This window comes from Scyliorhinus torazame, chromosome 1, assembly GCF_047496885.1.
Source record: "Scyliorhinus torazame isolate Kashiwa2021f chromosome 1, sScyTor2.1, whole genome shotgun sequence".
Lineage (NCBI taxonomy): Eukaryota > Metazoa > Chordata > Chondrichthyes > Carcharhiniformes > Scyliorhinidae > Scyliorhinus > Scyliorhinus torazame.
Genome location: NC_092707.1, coordinates 135,353,265 through 135,378,458, shown reverse-complemented (window position 1 = coordinate 135,378,458; position 25,194 = coordinate 135,353,265). Strand labels below are relative to the sequence as shown.

Sequence of the window (25,194 nt, the reverse complement as noted above, 5' to 3'; positions counted from 1 at the left end):
CCAGACCCTATATCCCAGACACCGGGACATAACGTCACCTGGACTGGGCACTGGTCCCCTCTCTGTGGCACTCACCCACCCTCCAGGCGTGGGCACGACCCCGTAGGACAACAAGGTCAGCCTGGTACTGGGTGAAATCCACCAGCAAGGCGGACATTCTGTCGAGATTCTCGGCCATGGCCATCACCGACTGCACGCTGCCTTGGACACCTTCACCTTGCCGACATCGTGCACCAAGCTCTGCACTGTGGTCGCCCCCTAGCAGTGTTGGCCTCAGTGCCACGCATTGCCGGTGACATCTCCTGCATCCGTAGCCTCTGGGACTCCTCCAATCAGCTATGGATCTGCTGGAGTGTCGCTGACATCTCCCTCTGACTGTCCTGACCATTCCCTATTGTCTCCATCAGCACCGGGATTACCTCTTCCATCGGCTCAGCATCCGGCTTGGACCCAGCTGGGTCCAGGGATCCAGCAGACCTCCGACTGCTGTCTCGCCTGGAGGTTCCCGCCTCCACCTGATGTACATCATCAGCAGTGAGGTGCCCATCAGATTGTGCCCTAGAGGCCTGTCCACTAACATTTCCCACCGAGGTGCGTCTATCTGCACTGGTGGAGGGTGGGAATGACAGCTGTGACGCCATGCTCGTTTTTTCCTCGGAGCTCTCCTCTGAGGTGGTCTCATGGGAGGCTGGAGATGGGGCCACCCGGAATGGGCCGGTGTGGTCGGCTGGAGGACCCGTAGTAGAATGGACATGTGGATATGTGGTCAGTGGAGGGGATGGGTCAGTCAGTAAGGCAATAACATCTCATGCTTAACAGGTCCTCTGGGTGGAGCCTGGTGGTTCCTCACCTCTGTGGCATCCGGCAGGCTCCGCGTTGGTGACCGCTATGTCCCCAGTAACCTCCAGAGCTCATTCCTCGAAGGAAGTGAGGATTCTTATGTCCGGCATGCCACCGCCAGTCTGGGCATTCTCCCGACAGTTGTGGGGGAGCTTTTCCTGAGGAGTCACCGACAGGGCATCGTTAGCCACACATGTGGTTCGCCGTGGTGGGAGGGTGGCATTTGAAGGAAGGTGTTGAATGGGAGGGGGTGGAGGGAGGCTTGGGGGGGTTGAAGGGAGACGGGGGTGGAGGGATATTTGGGGATGCATGGAGGGTTGGGGGGGTTGACGCTCACGTAGTGGGGGGGGGGGGAAGGTCTCTGGGCCGGGGGTGGGGGGGTTAGTGTCTACTCACCTGTGCTGCTCGGTGTAGGTCGTTGACCTTTTTCCGGTACCGGAGGCTAGTCCTCCTGGTCATACACCCGGCGCTCACAGCCGCCGCCACCTCATCCCGTGCAGCATTGGCTGCCCTGTGACTGAACCTCCGGGACCCTCGGGAGACAGGACATCCCACTGCCTCTAGCAGCCTCCCATGGTCTGCATCCCTGAATCTTGGCGCCAGTCTCCTGGGCGCCATTGTTGCGAGCTGGCTGAGCAAGTTCTGGTCAACCTTGTTAGTGTGGGGCTGCCGAGCGTGGTCCTGGCGAATCAACTGCCGAGCCTTCATTTGCGGCGAGTAGACCGTGGGGCCTCGTTAAATGGACCAATTAACGTTGAATTGTGTTGCCAGCCTCGCTGGGCTGAGCAATTCCCACTCGCGACCACACTTTAAAAAAATTCCGGAGAATTGCACCCATCAAAACAAATATTACAAATTCTCACAGAAAAATAATATACTGCAGAGGCTGGAAACCATATAAAAACAGAAAATGCTGGAAATATTCTGTCATAATATGCACCCATGCACATCATGAGGTAACAGCAGGTAGTGACAGACACCCAGGTGAGCCAATCAATATACAGAATAGAACACGACCAACCACAAGTCAGAACACCAAAGTGGGGCTTCCAACTATAAAACACACGAGGCATCAGCACTCTGCCTCTTTCCACTGGTGACAACTGTAGTGACAGTCAGGGTGTACAAATCATTGAACACCTTCTACATGTGGATCAGAGCTAGCCTGGTCTAGATAGTTAGTGTTAGTTTACTTAGAGGAGAAGAGAGTCAACCCACAGGCAGCTGTTGTGTTTCGTTACTGGAGTTCAAGAAACTATTGAACCAACGCTTCCGTGTGCTGTGTGCTTTATCAGCCAATTGCATTGTGTTGTAGTCCGTGTTACCCCTGGGTGAATAACACAACATGATACCAGGAGTGACTATTGCTTCTAAGTAATTTACCTTCGAAAATTCACTGACCACCAGCAACTGCCTTCCAGCGGCATGTAAAAGATCCAGGCACCTCCACAGCTCCGGATCTCCGGGAACCTTGGCGCCAACTGGCGGGTCTGCAAGCAGAAATTCAGTCTGTACATTGAGGCCTCGGGCCTCGAAAGTACATCCGATGCACGAAAAATCGCGCTGTTACTGTCGACTGCGGGGGACCAGGCCATCCAATCTTCAATTCACTCACGTTTGCCGACGGTGAGGACAGGACCAAGTTCCAGACTGTCCTCGCCAAATTTAACAGTCACTGTGAGGTCGAGACGAACAAAAGCTTTGAGCGTTATGTGTTCCAGCAGCGCCTTCAGGGTATGAACAAGCCTTTCCAGTCTTTTCTCACTCACCTGCGCATTCTAGCCCAATCCTGCAACTACGGTGACACTGCTGACTCCCTTATCAGGGGTCAGATTGTGTTTGGCGTCCATTCCGACGCCCTGCGGGATATTTTTAGGCGCCCTGCCCCTAAAAATATAAAATATGACCCTGCCAGTCGCCATCGAGACGTGCAAGGTCCACAAACAGGCGAAAAGTCGCTATTCCCGCCTCAAGTCAGGAGAGCAGGACCAACTTGCCTCCCACGAGGTTGAAAGTGTACAGGCCATCGCCCGAATGCGGGACCTGAGCATTGATGAAGCTGGCCATTTTGCGTGCTTTTCCAGGAGTTCCACGCATGCGCACCACGGTCGGGAGAACGAAGCGGCCGAAGACTACACTGTGCAGGTGCGAGCGGCGGCTGACCGCAATGTGCATGTGCGACGACACACCGAGCGTCACGATGTTGACGTGATGACGTGCCCCAACTGCGGCACCGCCCATTTAAAGCGCCAATACCCTGCAAAAGGCAGGCGATGTCTCAACTGCAAGAAGCTTGGCCATTATGCTGCTTGGTGCAGGTCTGCACCTCCGATGGGGGGCCATTGATCCCAGGTCCAACGCAGACGCATGAGAAGTGTGCAGCAAGAGCTGCTGGATTTGGAACCTGATGCCATCATGGATCCAGAGGACGACTGCCCGGAGCCCCCATATCGAGTGGGCATCATCACCATGCATGACAAGGCCTCCTCACACTCAGCAACACACACGCCGGTCCTCAATGTGGATTATGCGGACGAGTGGCGTGCCACAGTACAAGTCAATGATTGTAGAATCCGATTCAAGCTGGACACCGTTGCTTCGGCCAATCTAATATCCCAAGCAGATCTTGCTCATATCCAAAGGAAGCCAACAATTTTTCCGCCGGCCTGCCAGTTGCTTGACTACAATGGAAATGCCATCACCGCGTTAGGGTCCTGTCACCTACATGTAGCCAACAAGGCCATCAAGGCCACTTTACGGTTTGAGATCGTCAAGCCCGGCAAGGCTTCCCTGCTTGGTGCCCAGGCATGCAAGTTACTCCATCTCGTCCAGCGTGTACATGCCATGTCCTCTGCCAACAGCACTCTTCAGGCCGACATTGAGGAACTACTATTGCAATACCCGGATGTGGTTACTGGGATGGGTACGCTGCCGTACCGCTATAAAATTCTGCTCAGGCCTGATGCCACTCCTGTCATCCATGTGCCACGCCGGGTGCCGACGCCCCTCAAGGACCGTCTAAAGGCGCAGCTGTAGGAGCTCCAGGATCAGGGAATAATATCCAAGGTGAAGGAACCAACTGACTGGGTCAGCTCGATGGTCTGCGTCAAGAAGCCCGCTGGAGAACTGCGCATTTGTATCGATCCCAAGGATCTGGGGCGAAATTCTCCCCCAACGGCGCGATGTCCGCCGACTGGCACCAAAGACGGCGCCAATCAGACGGGCATCGCGCCGGCCCAAAGGTGCGGAATGCTCTGCATCTTTGGCGGCCTAGCCCCAACATTGAGGGGCTAGGCCGACGCCGGAGGGACTTCCGCCCCGCCAGCTGGCGGAAATGGCGTTTGTTGCCCCGCCAGCTGGCGCGGAAATGCGGCGCATGCGCGGGAGCGTCAGCGGCCGCTGACAGTTTCCCGGCGCATGCGCGGGAGCGTCAGCGGCCGCTGAAAGTTTCCCGCGCCTGCGCAGTGGGGAGAGTCTCTTCCGCCTCCGCCATGGTGGAGGCCGTGGCGGAGGCGGAAGGGAAAGAGTGCCCCCACGGCACAGGCCCGCCCGCGGATCCGTGGGCCCCGATCGCGGGCCAGGCCACCGTGGGGGCACCCCCCGGGGTCAGATCGCTCCGCGCCCCCCCCAGGACCCCGGAGCCCGCCCACGCCGCCTGGTCCCGCCGGTAAATACCAGGTTTGATTTACGTCGGCGGGACAGGCAATTTCTGGGCGGGACTTCGGCCCATCCGGGCCGGAGGATCCAGTGGGGGGTCCCGCCAACCGGCGCGGCCCGATTCCCGCCCCCGCCCAATCTCCGGTACCGGAGACTTCGGCGGGGGCGGGGGCGGGAGTCACGGCGGCCAACGGCCATTCTCCGACCCGGCGGGGGGGTCAGAGAATGACGCCCCTGAACCGTAACATTATGAGGGAACACTACCCAATCCCGAAGCGGGAGGAGCTGACGAGTGAGATGGCACATGCCAAATTCTTTACAAAGCTGGATGCATCGCGTGGCTTCTGGCAGATATAACTGGATGAGTCCAGCAGGAAGCTCTGCACGTTTAATACACTCTTCGGAAGATATTGCTACAACCGAATGCCGTTTGGTATTGTTTCGGCCTCCGAAACCTTTTATCGAATAATGGAGCAAATGCTAGAGGGCATTGATGGAGTGCGGGTTTATGTTGACGACGTCATCATCTGGTCCACGACCCCGGAGGAACATATGTCAAGTCTGCAACAGGTCTTCAGACGCACACATGCCAACGGCCTGAAATTAAATAAAACCAAATGCTCCTTTGGCAAGTCGTCAATTAAGTTTCTGGGTGATCAGATCTCCCAGCATGGCGTACAACCGGACTCGCACAAAGTCAGGGCAATCAACACAATGAAGACCCCAGAGGACAAGAAGGCGGTCCTCCGCTTCCTGGGTATGGTAAATTTTTCGTGGAAGTTCATTCCCAACCTTGCGTCACGCACCACAGCCCTTAGGCACCTGGTAAAAAAGTTCATCACTTTCCAGTGGCTACCCGAACATCAAGCAGAGTGGCTTGAGTTGAAAGCAAAGCTAACCACCGCTCCTATTCTAGTTTTTTGTGACTCTGCAAGGGAGATGAAAATTTCCACAGACGCCAGCCAGGACAGCATTGGGGCGGTGCTCCTCCAAAAGGATGACATTTCGTCCTGGGCTCCAGTGGCCTACGCGTCAAGGGCCATGACCCCCACTGAGCAAAGATATGCTCAAATAGAGAAAGAATGCCTGGGCCTTCTCACTGGCATCGTGAAATTCCACGATTATGTCTCTGGTCTCCCGACCTTTACAGTAGAGACGGACCACAGACCCCTAGTGCACATTATACACAAGGACTTAAATGACATGAAACCCAGGCTCCAGCGCATTCCCCTTCGTCTTCGCAGGTATGATTTTGAACTCGTTTACACGCCCGGAAAGGAGTTAATCATCGCGGATGCCCTGTCACGTGCCATCACCTCGCGTTGTGAGCAGGTAGACTTCATACACGACATTGAGGCACAGGTGCAACTGTGTGCCAGCACCCTCCCGACATCCGACAAACGACTCGTCATCATTCGAGAAGAGACCGCCAAGGACCCTCTTCTCCAGCGAGTCATACATCACCTCACGAGTGGCTGGCAGAAAGGGCAATGCCCCCAATACTCTAATGTGAAGGATGACCTCACTGTTGTAGAGGGGATCCTCCTGAAATTGGATCGCATCGTCATCCCACGCAGCTTCCAGAGCTTGGTGCTCACGCAGATACATGAGGGACACCTCGGTATTGTGAAGTGCAGGCGCAGGGCCCGGCAGGCTGTCTATTGGCCCGGAATCAATGAGGACATATCAAGCATGGTCCTAAATTGCGCGACCTGCCAGCGCTTCCAGCTGGCTCAGCCCAAGAAATGCTCCAGCAGCACGAGGTTGTGACCTCTCTGTGGTCTAAGGTTTAAGTGGACCTTTTTCACGCCAACGGACGTGACTACGTCCTGATAATTGATTACTTCTCCAGCTATCCCGAGGTGGTGAAATTGTCCGACTTAACATCCAGGACTGTCATAAAGGCCTGCAAGGAGGCATTTGCCAGGCATGGCATCCCACTCAAGGTTATGAGCGACAGCGTTTCTCTAGTCTAGAATGGTCCACCTTCGCCAAGCAATATCACTTCCAGCTCATCACCTCGAGTCCGCAATACCCACAATCGAATGGGAAGGTCGAAAAAGAGGTCCATGTCATGAAGCAGATGCTCTGTAAGGCTGCGGACTCAGCTTCGGACTTTAATCTTGCTCTTCTGGCATACAGGGCAACCCCTCTGTCCAGTGGTATGTCTCCGGCACAACTCTTGATGAATCGTAACCTGCGGATGACTGTTCCAGCCATTCATGTCCCTGACCTGGACCACCTTCCAGTGCTACAAAAGATGCAGCAAATCAGAAGCTGACATACGATGCTCATGCTGCTGATCTGCCCGTGCTCTCTCCGAAGGACGCTGTTCGCATCAGGGTGCCTGGTGGAGGCTGGTTAGTTCCTGCTATTGTGGTTCGACAGGCTGCACCCAGGTCATTTGTGGTTCGCATGGCTGATGGATCCATCATCAGGCGCAACAGAAGGGCACTACACAAACTTGCCTGCCCACCGCCGGATCTCACGTTCCCAGATGTCGTTCTTCCTTATCCGGACACCTCGCTCCACGAGGACACCAAACTGGCTGCATGCCAACCTGTCAAGGCACCATCGTCCCTGCCTCCACCTCTCAGGCAGTCTACAAGAATATGCCGACAGCCTCAACGACTGGACTTCTAAATAGTTCCTTGCATATATGCTGTTATGTTTCTGCATGCCAGTCACCTTACATGTACATATCCAATCACTCACCTATTGCTGTAAACAGTTCCCTTTGTAAATATGTTGTATATGCTATAAGCAGCCGACAATTTTTTCTTTAAAAAGGGGGGATGTCATAATATGCACCCATGCACATCATGAGGTAAAAGCAGGCAGTGACAGACACCCAGGTGAGCCAATCAATATACAGAACAAAACACGTCGAATCACAAGTCAGAACACCACAGTGGGGCTTCCAACTATAAACACACGAGGCATCAGCACTCTGCCTCTTTCCACTGGTGATAGCTGTAGTGTCAGGCAGGGTGTACAAATCATTCAACACCTTCTACACGTGGATCAGAGCTAGCCTGGTCTAGATAGTTAGTGTTAGTTTACTTAGAGGAGTAGAGAGTCAACCCACAGGCAGCTGTGTATTTCGTTACTGGAGTTCAAGAAACTCTATTGAACCAACGCCTCCGTTTGCTGTGTGCTTTATCAGTCAACTGCATCGTGTTGCAGTCCGTGTTACCCCAGGGTGAATAACACGACATATTCAGCTGCTTCTTTCCATAGATGCTGCAGACCTGCACAGTATTTCCAACATTTTTTGGTTTTATTTTGAACTCCCTGTGCCATTTTCCAATCTCTCTCTGTTAATTTTATTACGTTCTTCGTGTACGTTTGAGGTATGTGCAGCGTTTTATGCAATCAGTATTAAACTTCACCTGCAATTCATTTGTCTAATTGTATAACTGATCTAGATCCTGTATTAAATTCATATTAAACAATTGAGAAAACAATTCAAGAGAAAATACAGTCAACAGAATTTAAATGTCAGCACTAACAATTTATATATCTCGCACATCTTACACAAAATGTTAGAAGGCATTGTACAGGAAAATAATTAAATATTAGGGAGAGAAAATTGAGCGGAGTGATTTATGAGGTAGGCTTTGAGAACCATAAATTTAGGCATCAAGGAGGCACCAAAAGCAGACAACCAGGAGAAGGTAGTGAGACAGAAACACCCCATTAGTCCCCACTTGTTAATTACAGCGTGGCCCTTGTTATTTTCACACTTCAATCATAATTCACGGAACAAAAGCTTTCCTTTGCTTAAGTGTCCAATTAACACTAATTGTTTCTCTCCCCACTCTAACATAATCAGGTGTTGGTACAGCTGTGAGTTTTAAACAAAAGACACAAAAACGCTGAAAAGTTTGTGCCAATCGAACTAAGTTTTAGTTTACACATGAGGGGAGACAATTATTGGCAGATGTACGTTTCCTGGAAGAGGCTTATTATGAGTGTTAGTCAACACAGTGGGTTATTGTTTGTAATGTCCTATCTGAGCAAGCAATCGAGCAATGACAAAATCAGAATATCACTTTTCTCTGTCAGGAAGGTGTTCTTCAGTGTGACACATGGTAGGAGAGCACTTTTGTGCAATGGAGTTGACTATAATGGTTCATAGAACCTGTATTTTCATCTCCAAAAATAAATCTGTAAAATAACAAGCAAAGATGCAGTTTGAAAAAGCAGAAAGTAAGTATGGTCTTGATATGCAGTGGATGATCACTAAGTAATCATTCAAGATAAAGCCATTCAACTCATATAGAACATACAAAATTGACAGGCAATAAAGATTCAGTACACCTCGGGGCACTCTGGGGCATTCTGTGCAAGTGCTGGCCAAGGCCCAAGACAGGGCTGCCCCCTCACAGGCAGCCATGTGCCAGAGCCACCTGAACATTGCAGCATTCGCAAAACTCTGCGCATGCGCACCGATGAGCGGGCACGCACGCGCACGTGCTCTGCGGCCGCATTTTTAAAATATGGTAAAAAGGCCGCTCGCAGCCGGCATAGTTAAAAGCCAGTTGCTGCGGTTATTGCGCGCGAATCTGCGCAATCGGGAGCGCCACGACGGACGGCTCCACGGCCATCCCACACATGCCCACGACCCACCTGCGGGTCACGCCCCTGACTTTGAAGATCACTGCCGTAATGGCCACCGGGAGAAGGTGTCCTCTGCCATTCCCCTATGGTGCAGGTGTGCCATGATCTGGCAGATATGTCGCATTGTCGCCAAGCTCAGCCGGAGTCTTTGATGGCATGCCCGGTCCGGCAGGTCCTCGAATGATAGGCGCTGATGGCACCCGCGAGGCCTTAGGCAGCGCCACCTTTGCACTTCCCTCTCCTCCTCCTCGGCCTGTTGGGCAGACAGCTCCTGTGCCCAACATCTGATGCCTTTCGTTCCTCTGGTGCAGGCTCCACTGCTGCAGCTTCCTTGTCCTCGAGCAGCTCCAGCTTGTACAGCCGCAGGGCATCGCCCAGGGCTGTGACGACTAGGAAGAAGGCCACCATTGCTGGTTGAATTCCAACATCCATTGTCTACAGGGGTGGAATGCTGACATGTTAGCATGGTGCGTACCTCCATGCCAACCTGATCCACCAGGCTACAACGTTGCCCCGGTTGGCACTGTGGGCTCTGCCCCCGCATGTTCCCCTACCCCATCACCACACCTCTAGCCCGGTCAGTGCATTGCTCCATGGGGACTCTGACCTTGGCGTCCGTACCTGTTGCCAGGGGTACTATCAGCTGGCACTGGTCTTGGCAGCGGTACGTTCCGCAGTCCCCACTCGGCACCCTAGTATGGGCTAAAGTGGGCATTGCCCTGGGTGGGCCACCTGATGCCCCACCAGCGGGTGGGTGGTCAGTGGTATACACAGCAAGGTGGCTGCCTTGCAGGCCGCGATAATGGCTGTCCATGCCAGGGCATTGCCCCAGTCCTGTCCCACAGCGTCCCCGGCCCTGGCAGCGCCTCCCCCCTGTGTTCTCTGCCTTGCTCTATCCGGATGGCTTCAATGTGTAGTGTTGATCAGAGAACAACAAGTCTTGTAAACCAACAAAACAATTTTATTAAACACTACTAATTGGATTCAACACTTATCCCTAAGAAACAAACAGTTGATTGATCACACATAAACTATAATCACTATACTCATCTACATCTAACTCACTAACAAAATAAACAACTCTCTTGCTCTCTCACTACCTTCAGTCCTTCCAGCCAGCTCCTGCTCCTACCACCTACTCCAACCTTCTATTCCACAAGGCTCTGCATCACCCCTTATATACTTCTGAGACTAGCTGCCTCTAGTGGCTCTCTTTGTACATTTTATTAACACTTGGGTCTCTGTCTGTGCGGAGTCTGCACATACTCCCCGTGTGTGCGTGGGTTTCCTCCGGGTGCTCCGGTTTCCTCCCACAGTCCAAAGATGTGCAGGTTAGGTGGATTGGCCATGATAAATTGCCCTTAGTGTCCAAAATTGCCGTTAGTGTTGGGTAGGGTTACTGGGTTATGGGGATAGGGTGGAGGTGTTGACCTTGGGTAGGGTGCTCTTTCCAAGAGCCGGTGCAGACTAGATGGGCCGAATGGCCTCCTTCTGCACTGTAAATTCTATGAAATCCTAAAACTTACTTTACAGGCATGTATAATAATACTGAACCCCCCACACCACCCAGACTGGCCAGTGTCCTCCCCAGCAGCCCACAGTCGTGCCTCTCCATGTCCTACCTCCTCTTTCTCTCTGCCATCAGCCACAACGCTGGTTTCACGATTTTTAAAAGCACAAGTGAATTGCACCGAGGGAATTTGGTTCATCTGAGGCGGAGAATCACGGGGGCCCCGGAGAATACCCGGTTGGGCCGGCTATTGCTATGTCAATGGGGTTTTCTGTACATGCGCTCCGGAACTCGTTGACTCTGCTGACAAGGCACCGGTGAATTGTGATTTGGTGTGAAATCGGTGCTCACTGCATTGGAACCGAAAGGTCTCCTGCCACGATCGGGTTCTAGGCAGAAGTGTTGCTCCAGGTGTCTGGTGTTGGGCACATGAATGACACATCCTGCCCTGTGGAGCTGGTTTGAGTGATAACCACCGTGATGCTTGGCATTTTGTCTTTGGAGAGGATACTGAACTGTCTTGCATGTCACCAGATTTGGGGGGTCTTGCGAAGGCACTGAATGTGATACTCCTCGAATGCTTTGAAGTGCTTCTGTAGGTTGTCCAAGTCTCCAAAATATATAGGAGTTTGGGGAGGATCACAGCTGCTCAATAAACCATGGGTGTGATCTATCAGCTACGCTGGCCGAAAGCAGCGCACAGTGGTGAAACATGGCCGGTATCTACTGGGAGACCCCGAACCCGGGATCTACCCAGCCTGATATACCTCGTGAGATCTAACGTGATTTTGTGAGATGTCGTGATGCGAAGGCCGCACTTTGTGGGAACGATCACTTTTTGTCAAATCTGCATATTAGAGCGAGACAGCTAGTCTCATTTGAATATGCAGTTTCCTGAGGTAATTAAGGCATTGGGATCTACAGCCTTGGAGAGCTAGGGTGAGCGCCGATCACTATGGTCTTCATGAACAGGTACCTGATGGAACGGCACTTGTGGGGGTCTCTCAGGGGATTGGAGTCCCCAGGTGCATGTCCTCTGGGAAGGGTAGCAACCTCACACTGCTGCTGCCACCTGGGCACCCTGGCACTGCTGATCTGGCACCTGGCATTCCCTAAATTTAAATAACCAAAAGAAACACGCGATTGGACCCAGTCAGTCTGTACTTGTGGTTATTCTTCATGTCAGCAGTAATGCCAATTCTATGTGCTCTCCTTCGCCCCATAACCCCTTTCCCCCACCACTCCTTCAATCAACTGATTAACCTATTCTTAAAAGTTGACATAGGGCTATATTTCACCTCCATCTCTGTAGAAGCCAGCTATTTTCTATAGGTAAAAGTGATCGGTAAAAGATAGCTATTTAGCATTAAGCTCCTAGTCTATTAAATACCATTTTAAAATTCACTCATAACCTCAAGTCATTTCAAAACACACATTCAGCATTTCAAAACATAACTTCAACAGAACACAGCATTATAGATTAAAAGCAACATTCCTATGCAGCTAACAAGATAAAGTTACCCAAGGACAGGGCAAGCTCCATGGCAACAGCATAGAGACCATTGTCCTAACAAGCAAGTCAGCAAGAAACTGGTTCAAGCTGTATGCGATAAGGAAGCCGAATCGCATTCCATAGCTCATACAAGAATACATTTTAAGTTAATGTTGCCTATTAATGACAGAAGGCTGAGCGTTGAATCAAACCTATTTGATGTTAATCCAAACCAATTAGAATTACATTGGGATGTAGACAGATGCTAAATCCTGGTATGATTTACTATAACCGTGCTGTCTCTTCGGCCATTCTTTACTTCATGAATCATCTATACTTTGATCTAACTTGCTCGCTGTCCCTCTATCTTTCATATTTCACTTTCTAACTCTGACTTTTGAAGTTATTGCAAGCTGTTTGCTGTAAGCAATAAAATCATTTCTGTATTACTTGAAAGTTAAATTGTCTAAAAGATTGCTTCTCTTGAGTCCTTTGCTAGCTGGACTTATTGGAGACTAAGGCTTTAAATGATTCTTATTTGTAATTAATAGAGACAAATAAAACAGTTTCTTATTTGCATCTGAGAAGTTTTAACTCAAATTTCTACTGAGTTTTAGTGTTCGCAAGTGCCACTAAATCCGCATGGTAGATCTCACAGTCTCACCCAATGAGAATGGTGCAAGAGTGGTGATGGTGGTTGGGGGGGATTAAGATAATCACTTAAAGGCACCTCAGACCGGACTTCTGGGTGCGGCAATGACCAGCTAAGTCGCACATTTCGGCAGCTCCCGGTGGAATGGACTTTTGGGCTCTTAATAGGAGCCCCAACGGCAATTTTAACGGCAAAAAACACTGTGCGGTAATCCAGAAGGGAATCCCCCCTGGACACGGATGGAAAAAAGAGAGGAAAGTGGCCGGATTGCGGTGGATCCTCTAGAGCAGCGGCCAGGAAGGCAGGCACAAAGCAAGATGGCGTCGGAAGGAGGCAGTTTAATATGGGGCCCTGGCCAACAAGAGTTCCTGCGGCGTTGCGTGGAAGAACTCAAAAAGGAGATGAAGAAGGAGCTGTTGGCCCCGATATTACAAGCGATTGAGGGGCTAAAGGAGGAGCAAAAGACCCAGGAACAGGAGCTTCGGGTCGTGAAGGCAAAGGCTGCTGAGAATGAGGACGACATACAGGGCCTGGTGGTGAAAACGGAGATGCACGAGGCACAACACAAAAGGTGTGTGGAAAGGCTGGAGGTGCTGGAGAATAATGCGAGGAGGAAGAATTTAAGGATTCTTGGTCTTCCCAAAGGTGTAGAAGGGGCGGACGTCGGGGCATATGTGAGCACGATGCTGCACTCGTTAATGGGATCGGAGGCCCCGACGGGTCCGCTGGAGGTGGAGGGAGCCTATCGAGTTATGGCGCGAAGACCGAGGCTGGAGAAATTCCTCGAGCCATAGTGGTGAGATTTCTCCGATATATAAGGACAGAAAGATGGTCCTCAGATGGGCAAAGAAAACTTGGAGCTGTAGGTGGGAGAACGCGGTGATCCGCGTATATCAAGATTGGAGTGCAGAGGTGGCGAGAAGGAGGGCAAGCTTTAATCGGGCCAAGGCGGTGCTGCACAAAAGGAAGATTAAATTTGGAATGCTGCAACCGGCAAGACTGTGGGTCACACATCAAGGGAAACACCACTACTTCGAAACGGCAGATGAGGCGTGGACATTTATTGTCGAGGAGAAACTGGAGTGAGCGGGCCAGAAAAAGAACGTTTGGGACAAAGTGGGGGGGTGAATATGTGGGATGAAGGGGGGGAAAAGGGGGAAGAGATGACTTCCCAAGTTGTTAATCCTGCGACCCTGTAACTTTTCTCTCTTCCCCATGTCGTGGGGGAGGGGGGGAGGGAGGATGAGGAGCTGAGGGCGCCGGCCATTGGGGGCGGGGCCAAAAGGGAAGCACGGGTTTTGTTCCCGCGCTATGGTAATCACGGTGGGAACAGGGAAGCAGGAAGGAGGGGGCCTCGCACAGTGTGAGCCGAGGTCACGGGGGGAAGCCGAGGTCGGCCAGAGTTTGCTGACTTCTGGGAGCAACATGGGGGGTGCAATTACGCTAGTTTGGGATCTAGCGGGGGGGGGGGAGTTAACTGGGTTGCTGCTGCTGGGGAGAAGGGGGTGCTGGTATGGGGGGGGTGGTGGTCGGGGCGGGGGGGGCGCCGCTTGGGGAAGATACGGCTACGTGGGAACCGGGTGAGGAGCTGGATTTAAAAAGGAGATGGCTAGTCGTCAAGGGGGGGGAGGGGGGGGGGGGGGGGGGGTAAAGAGCCCCCCAACCCGGTTGATCAAGTGGAATGTGAGAGGGCTGAACGGGCCGATTAAGAGGGCACACCTAAAGAAACTTAAGGCAGATGTGGTTATGCTTCAGGAGACGCATCTGAAGCTGATAGATCAGGTCAGACTACGCAAAGGATGGGTGGGGCTGGTGTTTCATTCGGGGCTAGATGCAAAAAACAGGGGGGTGGCCATACTAGTGGGGAAGCGGGTAATGTTTGAGGCAAATACTATAGTGGCGGATAGTGGGGGCAGATACGTGATGGTGAGTGGCAAATTGCAAGGTGAGGCGGTGGTATTAGTGAATGTGTATGCCCCGAACTGGGATGATGCCAACTTTATGAGGCGTATGTTAGGACGAATCCCGGACCTAGAGGTGGGGAAGTTGGTAATGGGTGGAGATTTTAATACGGTGCTGGACCCAGGGCTGGACAGATCGAGGTCCAGGACCGGAAGAGGCCGGCTGCAGCTAGGGTGCTTAAGGACTTTATGGAGCAGATGGGAGGAGTAGACCCCTGGAGATTTAGTAGACCTAGGAGTAAGGAGTTTTTGTTTTTCTCCTATGTCCACAAAGTTTATTCACGAATAGATTTTTTTGTTTTGGGAAGGGCACTGATCCCAAAGGTGACGGGGACGGAGTACACGGCTATAGCCATTTCAGATCATGCTCCACATTGGGTGGACCTGGAGATAGGGGAAGAAAAACAACAGCGCCCACCCTGGAGAATGGACATGGGATTATTGGCAGATGAGGGGGTGTGCTTAAGGGTGAGGGTGTGTATTGAAAGGTACTTGGAACTCAATGATAATGGTGAGGTACAGGTGGGAGTGGTCTGGGAGGCGCTGAAGGCAGTGGTTAGAGGGGAGCTGATATCCATTAGGGCACATAAAGGAAAGCAGGAGGGTAGGGAAAGGGAGCGGTTGTTGAAAGAACTTCTGAGGGTGGACAGACAATATGCGGAGGCACCAGAGGAGGGACTGTACAGGGAAAGGCAAAGGCTACATGTAGAATTTGACTTGTTGACTACGGGTAATGCAGAGGCACAATGGAGGAAGGCACAGGGTGTACAGTACGAATACGGGGAGAAGGCGAGCAGGTTGCTGGCCCACCAACTGAGGAAAAGGGGAGCAGCGAGGGAGATAGGGGGGGTGAGAGATGAGGAGGGAGAGATGGAGCGGGGAGCGGAGAGAGTGAATGGAGTATTCAAGGCATTTTACGAAAGATTATATGAAGCTCAGCCCCCGGATGGGAAGGAGAGAATGATGTGCTTTCTGGATCAGCTGGAATTTCCTAAGGTGGAGGAGCAGGAGAGGGTGGGACTGGGAGCACAGATTGAGACGGAGGAAGTAGTGAAAGGGATTGGGAGCATGCAGGCGGGGAAGGCCCCGGGACCTGACAGATTCCCGGTTGAATTCTGTAGGAAATACATGGACTTGCTGGCCCCGCTACTGATGAGAACCTTTAATGAGGCAAGGGAAAGGGGGCAGCTGCCCCCGACTATGTCAGAGGCAATGATATCACTCCTCCTAAAGAAGGAAAAAGACCCGCTGCAATGCGGGTCCTACAGGCCCATTTCCCTCCTGAATGCAGACGCTAAGATTCTGGCCAAGGTAATGGCAATGAGGATAGAGGATTGTGTCCCGGTGGTGGTTCATGAGGACCAAACTGGTTTTGTGAAGGGGAGACAGCTGAATACAAATATACGGAGGCTGCTAGGGGTGATGATGATGCCCCCACCAGAGGGGGAAGCGGAGATAGTCTTGGCGATGGATGCCGAGAAAGCATTTGATAGAGTGGAGTGGGATTATTTGTGGGAGGTGCTGAGGAGATTTGGCTTTGGGGATGGGTATATCAGGTGGGTACAGTTGCTATATAGGGCCCCGATGGCGAGCGTGGTCACGAATGGACGGGGGTCTGACTATTTTCGGCTCCATTGAGGGACGAGGCAGGGATGTCCTCTGTCCCCGTTATTGTTTGCTCTGGCGATTGAACCCCTGACCATAGCATTGAGGGGTTCCAGGAAGTGGAGGGGAGTACTCAGGGGGGGAGAAGAACACCGGGTATCTCTGTATGCGGATGATTTGTTGCTATATGTGGCGGACCCGGCGGAGGGGATGCCAGAGATAATGCGGATACTTGGGGAGTTTGGGGATTTTTCAGGGTATAAACTGAACATGGGGAAAAGTGAGTTGTTTGTGGTGCATCCAGGGGAGCAGAGCAGAGAGATAGAGGATTTACCGTTGAGGAAGGTAACAAGGGACTTCCGGTACTTGGGGCTCCAGATAGCCAAGAATTGGGGTACATTACACAGGCTTAATTTAACGCGGTTGGTGGAACAGATGGAGGAGGACTTTAAGAGATGGGACATGGTGTCCCTGTCATTGGCAGGTAGGGTGCAGGCGGTTAAAATGGTGGTCCTCCCGAGATTCCTTTTTGTGTTTCAGTGCCTCCCGGTGGTGATCACGAAGGCTTTTTTCAAAAGAATCGAGAAGAGCATTATGAGTTTTGTGTGGGCTGGGAAGACCCCGAGAGTGAGGAGGGGATTTTTGCAGCGTAGTAGGGACAGGGGGCGGGCTGGCACTACTGAGCCTGAGTGAGTACTACTGGGCCGCCAATGTTTCAATGGTGTGTAAGTGGATGGGAGAAGGTGAGGGAGCGGCGTGGAAGAGATTGGAGAGGGCGTCCTGCAGGGGGACTAGCCTACAAGCAATGGTGACGGCGCCGTTGCCGTTCTCACCAAAGAAATACACCACAAGCCCGGTGGTGGTGGCTACATTGAAAATTTGGGGGCAGTGGAGACGGCATAGGGGAAGGACGGGAGCTTCGGTGCGGTCCCCGATAAGAAACAATCATAGGTTCGTTCCGGGGAGAATGGATGGGGGATTTGGAGCATGGCAAAGAGCTGGGGTAGTACAACTGAGAGATCTGTTTGTAGATGGGACGTTTGCGAGTCTGGGAGCGCTGACGGAAAAATATGGGTTGCCCCAAGGGAATGCATTTTGGTACATGCAATTGAGGGCTTTTGCGAGGCAACAGGTGAGGGAATTCCCCCAGCTCCCGACGCAGGAGGTGCAGGATAGAGTGATCTCAGAGACATGGGTGGGGGAGGGTAAGGTGTCGGACATATATAGGGAAATGAGGGACGAGGGGGAGATCATGGTAGATGAGCTGAAAGGGAAATGGGAAGAAGAACTGGGGGAGGAGATTGAGGAGGGGCTGTGGCTGAAGCCCTACGTAGGGTAAACTCATCGTCCTCGTGTGCCAGGCTAAGCCTGATACAATTTAAGGTGTTACACAGGGCGCATATGACTGGAGCACGGCTTAGTAAACTTTTTGGGGTAGAGGATAGGTGTGCGAGATGCTCGAGAGGTCTAGCGAATCACACCCACATGTTCTGGTCATGCCCGGTACTACAGGGGTTCTGGGTGGGGGTGGCAAAGGTGCTTTCGAAGGTGGTGGGGGTCCGGGTCGAACCAAGCTTGGGGTTGGCTATATTTGGGGTTGCAGAAGAGCCGGGAGTGCAGGGGGCAAGAGAGGCTGATGTGTTGGCCTTTGCGTCCCTAATAGCCCGGAGCAGGATATTGTTAATGTGGAAGGAAGCCAAACCCCCGGGTGTGGAGACCTGGATAAACGACATGGCAGGGTTTATAAAGTTAGAACAGATAATGTTCGTGTTAAGGGGTTCGGCTCAGGGGTTCACCAGGCGGTGGCAACCGTTCGTCGATTACCTCACAGAAAGATAGAGGGAATGGAAAAGAAGTAGACAACAGCAGCAACCCAGGGGGGAGGGGGGGAGGGGGGGGGGGGAAGCGGGGGGGAGGAATCGGACGGACTCTCAGGGATGTTATTGTATATGTATAGGTATTTGTTATAGGTAATTGTATATTGGATTGTTGGATTGTATTTTTGGAGAGTATTTATTTTGGACAAGGCAGTTGCCATTTAGTTTTGTTTTTGTTTTTGTTTATATATTATTTATTTATTTGTTTAAAACTGGCCACTGTTATTTATATTGCTTTATTGTTGTGTAAAAGAAACACTACGTATTGTTATGTTTGGCCAAAAAATCTTGAATAAAATATATATTTTTTAAAAAGGCACCTCAGACCGTATCAATCCCACTTGGCAATTATGTTGGCCACATTAAAACTATTTCATCCTGAGCTTCATTTTTGCAGATAATTTCTCTCTGCAGCTCAGCATGGGTGTTATTTCCTGTGACTCGCTTGCATGTAGTAAGTGTAAATCCATAGAACCCAGAGGAAAAACATTTGAATAAGTGGCTGATTTTGAAATGCACTATGGAATGGGAATGGCAGCTTGTATATTATGTGCAGTGAACTTGTTACAGAATTCAAGGATGACACCAGAACCTGGAGGGTACAAGCATCAGGAAAGACTGAACAGACTACAGCTCTTTTTTGTAGAAAAGAGAAGACAGTGAATTGACCCGGTAGAGATCTTCAAAACTATGAAAGGATTCAATAGGGTGGAGTAGAGGCTTTTGCTTACTTGGAGGGAGGTGGGCCATAAATTGGGGGTCATAAATAAAAGTTAAGTTAGCAGCGCCAGGGTCCCAGGTACGATTCACCGCTTGGTCACTGTCTGTGTGAAGTCTGCACGTTCTCCCCGTGTCTGCGTGGGTTTCCTCCGGGTGCTCCGGTTTCCTCCCACAAGTCCCAAAAAACATGCTGTTAGGTGAATTGGACATTCTGAATTCTCCCTCCATGTACCCAAACAGGCGCCGGAATGTGGCGACTAGGGGCTTTTCACAGTAACTTCATTCTAGTGGTAATGTAAGCCTACTTGTGACACTAATAAAGATTATATTATATTAAAGGGGCTTTTCATAATAACTTAATTTGAAGCCTACTTGTGACAATAAGCGATTTTCATTTCATTTTCATATTGTGTGGCTTTTTGACAGTATCTGCTTCAGGCAGACCTGAACCTCTAGCAAATGTCTAATTAAATACAGACAATTGCAGTAACTTGAGAAATACACACATCCTTTTATTTAAGGACCGCAATATACCGGCCAACCCATCTTTCTGCTTCACAAGGGACAATAATGACATCAAAACTCAATGAGTGTTAGACAAATATGAAACGGATCTCATCAACCTTTCATTGTATTGTGATGGCTCCTCATCTCAAACATAATTGGATGCCTCAAAAGGTCAGGCGGTGAAAAGTCACAGTGCCGGATGTTTACCAACCGATTAAGCTAGGACAAAGGTTCGGCACAACATCGTGGGCCGAAGGGCCTGTTCTGTGCTGTATTTTCTATGTTCTATGTTCTATCACACCACCATATTTGGAAAAGGATTTGGACTTGTAACAGGTCACTTGGTGGCTAGCTATGTGTGTTACCAACTTTTAAAAATACCAGCAGAAGCTATTCTGAGAATGACACCACCTCAAAAGCCATTAAGCCAACTGCAAGACAACTACACAGCTAAGGTAATTAACAGTTATAGCTTTAAAGTGGGAAATGGAATCTCCCACAACCAGTTCCAACTTCACATCCACCTGAAAACCGACCTCCTGGTAATTCAACTACAAGAAGCCTTGTACTTAGTGTGCATCCTCTGCTGTTACAAGACACCCTGATGCGACCATCAATTCACTCAAAGACATGAGTAGAAGTAAACCGTGGTTTTAATCAGTGAAGACACTATGCAGGGCTCTAATGACAGTGAACGTGATCATATCGGGGCAGGGGATTGCAAATGGGAAGCAGGAGAACTCATCTATGATGTTGAGGAAATATGTATTGCGGTTATTGGAGGGGAGGGGCCCTTTGAAATCGATACTGAGGCGTTCAAAGGGCCGGGCTGCTTTTACCAGGTGGACCTTATCCGGTCGATAGAAGTGCGGTTTACAATCCGCACAGATCTGGCAGTCCCTGGTCATAGCTCTGACCTCCTCGGTGGAGTAGGGCAGGTTGCGGGCCTTGATATAATGGATGAGCCGGGTGACCCCCGGGTGGCAGAGGTCATCGTGGATAGCCCATAGTCGGTCATCTTGCGCGCTGGCGCATGTGCCGCGTGACAGGGCATCTGGGGGCTCGTTGAGCTTCCCAGGACGATATAACTATATCGTAGTTATAGGTGGAGAGTTCAATCCTCCACCTCAAGATCTTATCGTTCTTGATTTTGCCCCACTGCTCATTGTCGTGGTCCTGCTGATCATGGCCGCAGATGGTGACATTGTCCAAGTACGGAAATGTGGCCCGCAGCCCGTACTGGTCCACCATTCGGTCCATTGATCTTTGGAACACCAAAACCCCATTCGTGACACCAAAGGGGACCCGGAGGAAATGGAAACGGCGGCCGCCTCCTCAAAAGCCATGTTGTGGCGTTCCTCCGGGCGGATTGGGAGCTGGTGGTATGCAGACTTCAGATCCACCGTGGAGACCATCCTGTAGTGTGCGATCTGGTTTACCATGTCTGCAATCCGGGGAAGCGGGTACGCATCGAATTGCGTATACCGGTTAATGGTTTGGCTGTAATCAACCACCATCCGGAAGTTTTCCCCGATCTTGACGACCAGCACCTGAACTCTCCAGGGGATATTGCTGGCCTCGATGACACCCTCCCGCAAGAGATGCTGGACCTCGGACCTAATGAACGTCCTGTCCTGCATGCTATACCGCCTGCTTCTGGTGGCGACTGGCTTGCAGTCGGCGGTGAGGTTTGCGAAGAGAGGGGGAGGATTGACTTGGGTTACATTGGAAGTCGAGTCCCAAAAGGAGATGAGCGCAAAGGTTTGGGAGCACATATAATTTAAAGTTAGCGTACTCAGCGCCCTGTATTGCTAGGGTTGCGGTAGTGCAACCCAGAGGCGAGAGAGATGGTTTGTTGCGCTGGGAAAATTGGGAGCGAGCAGCATCTTACCATGTCCGGGTGAATGAAGCTCTCTGTGCTCCCGGAGTCAAAGAGGCAATTTGTCACGTGCCCGTTAACCTGGACGGCCATCATGGAGCTCTGGAGGTGCTTGGGACGCGACTGGTCCAGGGTGACCATGCTGAGCTGCGGGTAGGTAGATGGCATTCAGGATGGCGGCCCCCATGGATCGCACGTGGCCGGCCGCGTGGGGGAGGGTGGCCAAGATGGCGGCCCCCGTGAGTCGCACGTGCTGTGAAGGCTGGAAGATGGCTGCCCCCACTGATAGCACGAGGCTGAGGCATCTGCAGGGGGCGGAGTCGGCAGACACGCTGCCACTCTGCGGGGTCTGCGGGCCTGTGAGTCTGAGGATCGGGTCTGTGAGTTAAAGTTCTTAGACCTGGCCAGGCAGACTTTGCCGAAATGTCCTTTTCTCCCGCAGCTGCTGCAATTCGCGTTGCGGGGGTGTTGAGACTGGCCGCAAAAATAGCAGGGTAGCCCCCCATGATGGGCGGGTGGCCGCGCGGCACAGGCCTGGTGTAGTCTTTGGTCGGGGGCCCACGAGGGGTCGCGTGGTCAGCCGGGAACGCAGTAAGGCTCAGAAACGCAACCTATAGAGAGGTGGCTAACTTTACCATGTTGTCCAGATCCTTGGCCCTATTTTCGAACACGCGCTGTCTCACATAATTGGACCGGACTCCCGCCACGTAAACGTCTGGGACGGTGAGTTCCATGTGCTGAGTGACCGTAACGGCCTGGTAATTACAATTGCGTGCAAGGGCTTTGAGGTCGCGTAGGTAGTCATCTAGTGACTCCCTGGGGCGCTGGCGGTGAGTGGTGAAGATGTGTCGCGCGTAGACCCCGTTCATGGGCCGTACGTAGAGGCGTTCGAGCATCACGAGGGCATCTGCATAGGAGGAGGCCTCGTCGAGCTGAAGAGAAATGCGATGGCTCACCCGTGCGTGGAGGAGGCTCAGCCTCTGTTCATCGGTGACAGAAGGCGTGGAAGAGGCAGCGAGATAGGCCTTGAAGCATCTAAGCCAGTGCTAAAAAAATTATTTCGCCTCCACAGCCTGCGAATCGAGTTCCAGTTGATCAGGTTTGAGGGCTGATTCCATAGTTGTGTTTAAGCTGATTAAATTGATGCGACCATCAATTCACTCAAAGACACGAGTAGAAGTAAACCGTGGTTTTAATCAGCTTAGAACAGTGCCTGCCTGCGACTGGTACAATATTGTGAACTGCCTACAGGTCAATTGCTCTTTATTCTTCCTTTCAAGGGGAGGAGCCATGGGCGGAGCCCGTACATGCCCCAACATATCCCCCTATGAGTGAAGCCACACAATGGACAATAGGTGGAGCCCACAAGGTCAACAACATAACATAGCTGTAACACAATGGCAGAACATGATGCTAATACACTGGTGAATTACTAGTACTATACATTCACCACACACCCATTCTATCGAAAGCATCAATTTATCAAAGAAACTATGGGCTGGCCATGAAAGAGACGGAAATAATTCCAAACTGTAATTGTCGATCGAATGGCCAATCTGCGCTCGAAAACCAGCATGCCGTGGCGCAACGTGGCTGATAGAAGCTGGGATATCCCGCTCCCTGGATCTAGCCGGCTCGCAATGCCTCATGAGATCTAACCTGATCTTGTGAGATGTTGCTATGGAAATCATACTCATTGTGGGCAGGATCACTTTAAGGCAAATCTCCATATTGGAGATATTAGAGCAAGACAACTAGACTCACTCCATATTAGAGCAAGACAACTAGACTCACTCAATATTAGAGCAAGACAACTAGACTCACTGTAATATGCAGTTTCCCGAGGCACCCGAGGTATAGGGTGTAGCGCACAAAGACTTACGAGAGACGAATAGAGATGAAGTCGATGAGGCTTTATTAAGCGTGACTTGTTCCCCGCAGTTCAGCAACAGACTGGAGCTGCGGGGAGAATTCCTGGTTCTTATACTCCGCCTTCAGGGCGGAGCTAGAGGTCAACAGCCAACCAGGACCCGGGATCTGTCAGCCAATGACATCACGGCTTCACAGTCCCACATGACCCCTAATGCATACTACCACATAGGGATCTATCCCCTTCACCTTGGATACCTTGTTGACGCCAGCTTCAAACCCGGCGCAAGTGACACCGGCGTCAACGGGCCTCCAGGCCCAGGCATTCCCCCATCCTAGGGGGCTGGAATGGTGCCGGAGTGCTGTCCGCTGCTCCGGCGCCGAAAGCCGGCGTGCCACAGCCGGCATGGGTCCGCGATTGCGTGCCATGGCTGTCTCCGTGCTGGCCCGCGGGCAACATGGCAGAGCCCAGCGTGGAGTAACATAGGGCCCCCCAGAATGAGCCTGCCTGCCGATCGGTTGCCCCAGATCATGGGCCTGGCCACTGGAGTCGGCTCCCCCCCCCCGCCCACCCTCCAGGATGGCCCCCGCAGCCAGAACGCTGAGGTCCCGCCGGGTGGGACCATATGTAAACTACGCCGGCGGGACTCAGCCCGTTCAGTGCGGAGAATCGCCGGGGGTGGGCGCTTTCAACGGCCCCCGACCGGCGCCGTGGCAACTGCGCTGGAGCGATTGCCGGCAATCCTCTGGTCGCCTGGCGTCGGAGCGGCATGCTGGGATTCGCATGCCCCCCTGGCAATTCTCCGGCGCGGGATCGGAGAATCCCGGCCCTTGTCCGAGTGCTGTTCAGTACTAGCCTCCAAAAACAGGGACCAGGCAGAATGGAACTCGTGGGGATCTCCCAGGGGATCTGAGACCCACAGGTGCTTGCCCTCTGAGCAGGGTGGCACCCTGGCACTGCTGGTGCCACCTGGGCAACCTGGCACTGGCACGCTGGCAGTGCCATCTGGGTGCTAGCCTGGTGCTGCCAAGTTACCCAGTTGGCACTGCCAGCTGGCACGGGCACTGCCAGGATACCAGGTTGGCAATGCCAAGCTGGCATTTTCTGTGTGGTGCTGATCAGGCTGGGGTGCCCTGTGTGGGTTTTGGGGGCATGCAGGGAGCCTGGGGATCCTCATAGTGAGTTGGGGTTTTGGGGGGGTCGGGATCACGTTGGGGGCTCCAAAAATCAGAATGCCATTTAAAATGACGTCCCGATCTCTCGCTACACTGAGGAGTTCCAGCGAGTGGAGCTCCTCAGCGCAGAAAACGGGGCCTATGTGCAGCCTCGGCCAAGTGTTCTCCGCAGAGGCTCCCTATGACACCCAAGTGACGTTTAATAGTGTGTGTTTCTCAGTGCTGCGAGCGCTGGGAAACACATTGCTAAACACGTTCACTATGGGATTTTGTTCCCAGTTAGTTAAATCGCGCCTTTTGTTTCTTCATCTGTATCTAATCTTTGTGTGGGTGAGATAGTGTGGTTGTGAGACATCACTTTTTAAAACCCCAGAATAGTAAATCATCTTTATTACTAAATTCACAAATGATTCCTGCTGGGTTGATTTAAATTGGGACAAATTAAGGTAAGAAAACACACTAATCCCACACATTAAAGCATTTTGATCATGGACTACACTGCTGCCAAGGAAATCTGTCACTATGCAGCAATGCACCCAGAAGAGATCAAGCCCAAGTAATTATTTTCATTCTGGTCAGAATTGAGGAGGAGCGAGGGGAGATCCTCAGGCCTACCTTGTCCCGACACCTGCAACTACTTGGAGATCATGCCCCCTATCTGTTTCATATACCAGAGCATTTTTCTTATGTTGGGCCATTCTCTCAGATCTGTGGTGATGTGTGGTTCCCACTCACCAGCCTTGATATCATTGATTTCAAATATTAAGTGTAACACTTCAGTTAAAATTGGAACGGCCTTGCTGCCTCCATGTTGCTCGATGTATTC

The 25,194-nt window shown here is 51.7% G+C and overlaps 1 protein-coding gene across 1 annotated transcript in view; it reads right to left on the bottom strand.

The window, feature by feature from the left end:
• themis2 (thymocyte selection associated family member 2) overlaps window positions 1–25,194 on the bottom strand; it is a 203,486-nt gene that overhangs the window by 45,070 nt on the left and 133,222 nt on the right. The gene's annotated exons all lie outside the window — the stretch shown is intronic.